The 6953-nt window shown below is 31.4% G+C and overlaps 1 long non-coding RNA gene across 1 annotated transcript; it reads left to right on the top strand.

Moving 5' to 3' along the window:
• The first annotated feature begins 3110 nt into the window (after positions 1 to 3110).
• Positions 3111 to 6370, top strand: LOC120356162. Its single transcript, XR_005573956.1, has 3 exons — positions 3111 to 3732; positions 5035 to 5152; positions 6330 to 6370. It is a non-coding gene; the product is annotated as an uncharacterized LOC120356162 (long non-coding RNA).
• The last annotated feature ends 583 nt before the right edge of the window (positions 6371 to 6953 follow it).

Here is a 6953-nt window from a genome sequence, read left to right on the forward strand (position 1 = left end):
GCAACTGAACATACCTACCAAATTTGAACGTTTTTGTCTGGTAGATTTTTAGTTATGCGAGTGAGTGAGTGAGTGAGTGAGTCAGTCAGTCCGTCCAGTGAGTTGGAGTGCCATTTCGCTTTTATATATATAGAATTAAAGATTTAATATCGGGGCACCGAGCTTCGCTCGTTATTTTATTTATTGATAAACAGACACAATTCTCTAAAAAGATCGTGTTATATTTCCACAGGGCTAAACGTCATCTATGAATTTCGGGGATGCGATATTTTGAATTTTCACATACTCACTCGCTCACTCACTTTTTTACTATCCACAGTGTTCAGCGAGTTTCCAAGGATGAGACCTAGTGCAATCGAATCTTTATATCACTAAACCTACTATGTTCCAAATTTCGTGAAAATCGTTAGGCCGTTTTGAGATCCTTAAACATAAATAACCATATACAAAAATAGCCAGATATAAAATAACCAGATACCGTACAAAAATAACCAGATATATAAATACGATACCGTACAAAAATAACCAGATATATAAATAATAATATATAAATAAATAAGTGCTTACTTAATATAATAGGCTAGCCTACATAAGTCAAACTTTGTCAAACTTTCGAAGTTCATAATCTGATATTATAATTTCCAGATCATTCAGAAATTTTGGGTCCATTTTAATGATTATTGGTTCAAAAGTAAACAATACAGCTGTTTAAATTAAAATTTAGTACCTACAGATATTGTGACAATCGATATGACTCATGCATTGAAATATGCCGAGTAATATTTTATTTTTAATTTATGGCATAGTTGCGAGTGACAAACCCAAAGATAAGAAGTCATAAAAAAAAATGAAAAATCATAAAAACCCATGAAAATATGTCACCAAAGATAAGAAGTCATCAAAAAAGATAAAAAAATATGAGAAATCATAAAAAATAATAATTAAATCTCACAGCAGTTAAAAATAATTGAGGTGACAAAGTTCAAGTAAATTTTCCGAGGTTGGAGGAAGCATATTCTCATTGTTAATGTAAGTGAACTTTTACAAAAAATAAAACTAAAATTACTGTAGGAAATTCTCATTGCGTTGTCAAATTTCAAATCAAATAACAGTTCGAGGGCTAAAAGTCATAGTAGCGTATCTACAAAAACCCAACTTTTCAGGAGAGCAAAAAACAACTATGAGTTCACACTCCCTCACTATTCTGAGGTCTGTATTAATTTCAACAACCTAGAATTCACATATTAATGTTGTATGAATCTTGTACCTCTACCAGTGCATTCATTCCGATGAATTATTGAAAATTCAATTAAATAAAATCAAAATGAAATACCTTGTTCTAGTTACGCTATTGTGACCGTAATCAATTTCCAAAAATGTATCATTTCTGGATATAAGCTATTCTGAGAGTGATCAGTTATGAAAAGTAACAATTTATTAAATTGTTCTATGTATTTTATAGATGTTTATTGACATTCAATAACAAAATATGAGAGATATTTGATAATATATAAAAAGTATTGAAATCACAGGTGCCTAAATAATAAGTAGGTACGGCATTATTGAAGGACTGGATAATTAAGTACTGAAATGAAATTATAATGCTCTAAGAATGATTGAGAATAACAAAAAATGAAACAATAACATTAAAACTAAATTCGAAAATTCAGCCTCTTCATACAACACTTGAATCAAACTCGAAAATGTTACTATCTTCAATGGCTACAGCCTATAGATATTTATCACCAAAACTCATCATTTCTCAACGTCATTTTCTTTAAAGGACTGGAAAAGTGAATACTGAAATACAATAAAAATACTCTGAGAATGACTGAAAATCACATATTATTATGAAACAATTACACTAAAATTACATTGGAGTCTCTCTCAATGACTTTCTTCAAATTATTCACTCTCTTCAATGAATATAACAGGCTATTTATCACCAAAGCTCATAATTTTATGCAGGTGGAAATACAGGTGGTCCATAACAATGCTCTCATAGACCATGGCAATTACAGACTGTATTGTAATAGGTCTATAGTTTCTTACATCACCCCGATCTCCAGATTTGTATATAGGTACCAAGAAACTGTTTTTTGAATCTCTGGGGAAGACAGCAAGCTCCAGCAAGGCAGAGCCAGTATGGCCAGGTGAATGGCCAGAAGATAAAAACCTAATTACAGGAAGGGATATTTCATCAGGCCCAGTTCCTCTGCCAACATTCAGAGCTTCCAATCTGCATTGAATATTGATTGGAGTAATGCAGCAGGATGGAACTAACTGGTTTCAACGAAAATCAAATGTCGGGATATTAACCGTGTCCTGCACAAAAATAGATGAAAAATAATCAGCGAAGAGTTCACACTACTTATCAACAGGATTTGCAGCACTTCTTGTGTCCAGTCTCATAAAAGTAGGTCAAACTGAGCCTTTTCTCAAACCATCCACATGAGTCCAGAAAGATTTAGAATTTGTCTCAACAAATTCCTCTTATCCAAGTAAATAGTTATTGTATAGCACCTTCTTGTCAAAACACAACATTGATCCCTCAAATTGCAGAAAACTTCATAGAGCTGAATACTACCAATTGCCTTATACTTCCTATGAGCAGTTTTCTTGGCTACAATCAATCTTCTTGATTCAATGGAACCACTTAGGGAAACAAGAGACATGAACCTTTCTCATGAGTGTGAACCTCTTGATTGTCAAGCTCATATACCTACAAAAATTACTGAAATGTTCCTCAGCTCTAATGTTATCATCGAAATTTGCAACTGGGTAATTCAATTCTGAAACTCCAAAAATATGGAAGCTAATCACACTTGTGAAAATCAGGTATCTGTTTACATAGCATGGTTGTGTCCACCTCCTGTTCCAGGAATATGTGATGAGTGCCTTTGAGGATGCCTGCCAGTTCGATTGTCTGTATTTAGACCTCTGAAGGCCTTCGACAGAAGCTAACCACTCTCTCCTGGTTTGCCAACGGAGGGGTTATGAGGTGCATGTGTCATGCTCAAGTGTTGAACTGCCATCTGAATGGACAGAACTCTGATTGTCAGAACTCGAGGGTCATATGTCATCCCTTCCTGGTCTCCCTCTGGATCCCTTAAGGTGTGTTTTCGTAACGGGCAGACGACAGAATTCACTTTAAATTAACATTGGTTCTTATGGGAGTATTCACCCATCGGCAGAAAGTTGAGCAGAAAAAAAGAACTGTTCAAATCAGAGACGAACTGTCGTTCATCTTGCCGTTCTTTATAAGGCCTATCAACACAATGCTATTTTGCTTCGACCGATCACTGCTCGTGAACCGTTTTGTCGAAAAAGAACTAATTTCGGGATTCTGTCGACGAGAACAGACAGCTTCGAATCACTTTTCTGCTCTGATCACGTGACACCGGCAGAATAATCTTTCTGTGGATCAGACGCCATGTTCTTTTTAACCTCAATCTTTAATTGTTGGATGGTTTGTTTTGATATTGGTTGTCAGATTTCGGATTGCTACTATTATACTGTGAAATTAATTTGCAGTGAAAATTGAGGTATAAAATATTTCTATTGGTTTCTTTATTCTTATAATTTTTACAAGAGAAATTGAAAATGGATTTACAACAGAAAGGCGTGAAATTTTCGAAGTTCAAAGTTTTGTACTTTCCAGACCTGCACAACGAATTACCTATTTGAAAAATAGAATATGGTTAGAAATTGCTGATGTAATAGAGGATTCAAGTAAGTACACTTAAATTTCTCATAATAAAGTAGGCTAGATCTACCGTACACAATTATTTGATATAAATTTTATGAGTAGCCTACTAGCATGTTTACAATTTTTATTCAGGTAGCCCACTGTAGTAGGCCTTTAATAACCTAGTCTCTAGGCTAAATTGCTATCTTTTTCATTTTTCAAGAGGTTAGAAGTTGACAAAAGTTTATTTATTTCTTTTTTTAATGTTTAATTTGTAGTATTTAATAATAATGTAAATCCTAGACTAGCTAGTTTGTGTATGGTAGAGAATTATCACAAGAAAGAGAGAAATCTAATCAACTGATTAGATTTAAACTCATTCAAGATTGATTGATTAGATTAACATTAAATATCAGATTCAAAACATTATTCAACCAAGATAACATTTAGCATTTCATGCTAACAATCTTTTACACTTTCAGTAAGTTGGCCTAATCACAAAATACATTTTTTATAATGCAGCTAGTAGTTTTCACAAACAGATTTATTAAAAATAATATCATAATTTGACTTAGAAGTATTTCATTACATTCTAAGTCCTAAACTTCCATTATCCTTGTTGCACCTCAAAATATTGTAAACCCATAGTTTATCAAAATAATAACAAAACTAACCTGACTATTAGAACATTTACTTTGTCTTTGGTACCTATCTATGAATTAATCTTCTCTTAATTTATAATTCAAAATCACTTGGAAACAATATTAAATAGATTGTTATAACTTGATCAGAGTCAGTGTAATTGAATATTGAAAGACTGCCATTGGAAAAATATAAAATAGGTACTATTTTTCTGGTTGACCATTGCTACCAAACTCATTTAAACTACAATAGTAATGTATTTGAAAAACTTATTCATGCTCTATTGATCGATATATTGCGTGATGCCAGGTATATCAATGTGAATAGTATAAATTAAAACAGGAGACACACAACATAGATAGATTAAAAACACTGAAAAACTTACATTATAATCGGAAATTTTTAAGGAACTGTGTCCCCTTTCTCAACCGAGCAGAGAGTGTAATGTAAGTTTTTCAGTGTTTTTAATCTATCTATGTCGTGTGTCACCTGTTTTAATTTATATTATAAAACTTTAAAGTGTTTTCTGTTATGTGCTATGAATGTAAGTATATACTTATAGTATTTATATCTAATGTAAATAGTTTATTGAGGCCCAGTTCACTTCTAATTTATTCAAAGTCCAAACTATGTCTTATCATTGATGATTAACTTCACATTATCTCCAAAATGAATATGCTGAAAGATTATGTTTCTTTTTTCAGGTACCATTTACAAACAAAATATTGAAGAGAATGTGCTCAAAGGAAATGCATATAATTCTTTTTTGTTGACCAGGATGGAACAATTCTTTGGAACCTATACTTAGAATAAGTTAGTTAGGTAAGATAAAATTCCACTCATTTTTTAAACTTTATATAGGCGATGTCATTTTATACAGTTTCCCATTTTTTAAAAGGTTTATCCACTTCAATGTTTTATTATCGATTTGATGGTAGATATTCAAATAGTAAGATTTAACTATGGTACGTGACTAAAATAATAGAAAAACTGACTGAATTTTGAAATCATTAATAGCTTACAGGAAATCTTAATATTTCGAAACTACCTGAAACCACATGAGATCAAGATGGACAGTTGAGAAGAGTGCTTAAAAAACAATGTATTCACTTATCATTCAGGGAATAGAGTTATTCATAATATTTGGGATTCCTTCCATAAAGAAATAATTTATGTAACATTATCTAATAATGTGATAACATTACATCAATAATTGATGTTAAAATTGTTTTTAAAACACTCTTCTCAACTGTCCATCTTGATCTTGAGTGGATGATGACTTTATAAATGACCATACATTAGAACTATGAATAGATGACTTCAAAAATTCACCCAGCAAGTGCTGGTAGAAAACACTGAATAATAGCTTTTAATGACAGTCATTCCACCTTTTAAAATTTATGATTAAATTCATGGATGAAATACCCACATTGTTCTGAGAGAGATTTATGTATTTGCAGTTTGGTATTCATTTTCAAATCACTTAGTTCTACTTATAATGTTGTAGATAATCATCATTTCAGATTAAGCAATTAATTTATTGATTATTTCCATTTGTTTCATTAAACTTGTTTCTCTAAATGTAGAACTAAAAATTACTTTATGCAGTACATTTTGGAAGAGTTAAGTAAACCAAACGGTCGAGAAGTAGGCCTACTGACCACAGAAATAAATAAATAATTGTTCATGGTATCCAAAAATATATTGTTCACCAACAAGTTCTTTTGACCTAGGGGCACACTGATTAATCCCAATTCCTGCATGGAGATTTATTTATTCAATCATTCAGAATTACACAACTAACAGATTGATGCTAATAATAATTCAACTGAATGTTGGTTTATTGGAATTTCTCATATAATATTACTTTGTCATTATTGGGGGTTCCTTCCCAAGAAATATATTAAAAACTTATACAGATTACAATCAATTTCAGAATTCACTTTGCAAAGTTTTTTTTATAATGAATAATAAATTATCTATAACTTTTTGATTTCAGGCCTAGTGATGTACCAGCCAGAAGTAGAGGATGACAAAGAAAATCAACTATGGATAATATTCCATGGATATGATTCATGTATGATGTAGTAGCCTACAGAAGAAAGAGATGGACTAATCTAAGAAATATATTCATTTTTTCAGTACATCTTGATGTGTTTATTTCATGTTATTCATAATAATATCTTCTTTTTCTGATCGCTCCTGCTAACTGCTTCAATTCAGGTAGTTTTGAAGAAAACAGCAAGTGACATGAAATTAATAAAATATGTTTTAATTGTTTATACTTGAGGGATTTTTAAATCTATAACCCAAAAGCATCGAACTCTTATTAACAACTTTATTGGTTCTGTATGTCTTCTGCTTTTTTGGAACTAATAAAATTATTTAACATTGCTGACTGGCAAATGCTATAGGTAACACGTAGTTAAATATAGACTTGAATTGGATATAAAATAGGGTATCACAATTATTATGTATTGTATTAAGAATTAAGTAATAGTACTTATTTACTGCATTGAAGGGGTAATAATTCTTTGAATATGAAAAATAACTTAAGCAAAAGTTGAAAATATGATGTTCCAAGCCACATCAAATATAATCACTTTCAATTCTACCTTCTAGG

Source organism: Nilaparvata lugens, unplaced genomic scaffold (genome assembly GCF_014356525.2).
Source record: "Nilaparvata lugens isolate BPH unplaced genomic scaffold, ASM1435652v1 scaffold6007, whole genome shotgun sequence".
Lineage (NCBI taxonomy): Eukaryota > Metazoa > Arthropoda > Insecta > Hemiptera > Delphacidae > Nilaparvata > Nilaparvata lugens.